The sequence below is a fragment of the Haliotis cracherodii genome, unplaced genomic scaffold, assembly GCF_022045235.1.
Source record: "Haliotis cracherodii isolate W230 unplaced genomic scaffold, xgHalCrac1.p SCAF_1, whole genome shotgun sequence".
Taxonomy (NCBI): domain Eukaryota; kingdom Metazoa; phylum Mollusca; class Gastropoda; order Lepetellida; family Haliotidae; genus Haliotis; species Haliotis cracherodii.
The window spans coordinates 5,815,680-5,818,428 of NW_027266264.1; positions in this window are offsets into that span (position 1 = coordinate 5,815,680).

The following is a 2,749-nucleotide window of genomic DNA, read 5'->3' on the forward strand; positions in this document are numbered from 1 at the left end:
TGAATATTAGCAGAGGAGCAAAAGAAATTATACCTCTTAGTTGATTTTACCATGTGTTTGATTTTCAATTAAAAATATCTTAAGTAAGCTATATTATATCAAAACATTAACTGTACTGGCACTTAGTCAGCACTCAAAGAATACTTCCCCATGGTTTTAATTTTTTAATATAATTTCATTCAAAACTTGTAAAAATTAAACATAAAATCTTATAATACACAACTGTTGACTGGTATCCTCAACATCTTATCTTCACATCTAAATTCACATTATTCGGCACAAATTTACATTTAAAAAATAGTAGGGGTCATGTGGTTGAAAATTCAGTTCTTTCAATTTCCAATATCATAAAAATAATCTCGATATACTTTCTTTTGCCACTCAGTTTACAAGGTATTCGTATGTCAGTACTACAATGTATATGAAGCTGAAAGTAAAATATTTGACTCTTAATGTTCTAAATATATCCAAAGATATTAACATGTGTATTTTGGTTAAATGAATTTGAGGAAGTCAAATGTTAAACCTTGTAACATGTGAAGAAAAAGTACGTCAAAACCGAAACGGCAGTTCAACATCTACCGGATATCAACAGGTCATTGACATTCGTATGTGTGTATCCGTATGTTCCAATGTTAATACGTCACACATCCTATATTACAGACACAGATGAAAAGGATGAATATTGCTACAAGACCAGGGACGAACATTATCTGCAAATAGAGAGAAGCCTGTCAACAAAGACCTAGAAACCAATACCAATTGACTTCAAAGGATTCACTCAGCAAGCAAGAACGAAATGGTTGGCCGTCAGTCTCAGTGTCTGGACGCCAGTGTCCACTGTCCGAAATCGTGCGCTGAAGTATTTATTCTAGGTGAACAAACAGTAGTGACAAAACACATCTCAAAACCATCAACATTCAGTACTCGTGAACCTTACCCTTCGGTTTTTTATTCGTTTAAATGAATATTCGTACATCAAAAGTACTTTTAGCGATTAGTCCTTTAATATTTCTGGAATATTGATCATCTTTTGTTTATAAGATAATATATTCTCAGATAATTGAGTCTAACGTAGTCTATTCCTTTGAGATGCTTGACACAGACAAAATGCAATGAGCTCGCAGTGCTGTGTTATTCAAAGCAGCATAACATGTAAATAGAATCACACCCTTTCCATAATCATAAGAAATCATAATCATAATCATAATCCAGAGTCCACTGGACAGCACCGACGATATCACAAGCATCAATCGCTGTCAAATAGTGATGAAACCAGGTGTTCGCAAAACACACCGGTGGCATCCGTCCCAAACACATGTGTAAATCAAGTGTTCAGGTGAACAAACACGGGAATAAGCGATATTAGCAATACGTACATGTATCTTGTAAGGACGGAATGCGAATTGTAATGACATCATTCTGTGGCAAATGGCACTGTATTTCTACTGTAAACCCTGCCCAACCCGTATAATGTGAATAAAATCGGAATAGTTTTCAGTGTTATTTCACTGAACATTAGCAACAATTCATTTTTGAATACGTAGAATGTTTTTTTTTTGCAAAATAACAAAATGTGTAGACGCTGTGTATGATAACAAATTAGACCATCTGTGGTTCCAACTCTAAATATATTGCAACTGAACGATAAAAGAAAGAACTCTATCATTCTGAAGAAATTTATCCTCAAATTAATTAAAAACAATTCTTTAAAAGGTTTCGATATACCTAAACATCTCAGGTTGTCCTTGTGTTCACTACTATGAAGACCCGCTACACTATTTCTTTTGTTGTTGCAATTATGATCAAATTAGAAGCAAAATATTATATTACATAAAAGGATATGATATTAATACAGTACTTTACGGATGTGAAGGCGTATCATGTGAAACATGTGAAACTTTCATCAGATATTTTGCAAGATTAAACTTAATTAACACACTAAACCCTCACATATACTACATAAGTATTTTGTGTACATCATGGAGTAATTAATATAATGTATAATTCCATCATTCTGACTTTCAAAACCGGACACTGCTGATAATCCTTGATAACTGACCACAGGGTAGTTTTGTGTAAAAAGCATGTCCACACATTGACTATCGTCTTTATTGGGAGGGGTAATAAAGGAAGCGCTGTTTTGACTACCGATCCTAAAGTTCAGCTGAAATAAAAATATGTTGAAATTATGGAAAGAAACATTTCAAGATTAACTTAACAAACGTCTTTCTTCAGGTGAGTCTTGGAGGTTTTCTTATTCAAGTACACCTGCGTTTTTCTGAAACCGGTGAAACGGGTACCCAAGTCGTCTAACGCGCCGCAATTCGTTGTGCAGAGTTGTGTCCCTTGGGCACGCCAGAAACCTAAGATTGTGTGTTCGAATCCCGGTTCGCCCCGATTATGTTTCAGAGTTTGTCAGCACCATACCCGTGTGTGTTGGTATTCAACGAAGTGGGAAACTTCTGAGACCTGCATCACTTCGGGCTTTCCTCCACATTAAGCTGAAACGCCGTGATATAACTGAAAAACTGTTTAAAGCGTCGTTAAACTTAACTCACTCATTTACTTTTCTGAAACAAACTGTATTCCATGCCCTTGTCGCAATCTTTGTGTGAGATGATGAGTTATTTCATGTGTACAATTGGAAAAAAGAATATCTAAGAATAAACTATTTTTTTATATATTATGGATTTAATAAATACCAATCTGCAACATTTTATCCTTCATAATGTATTATGTTGAAATA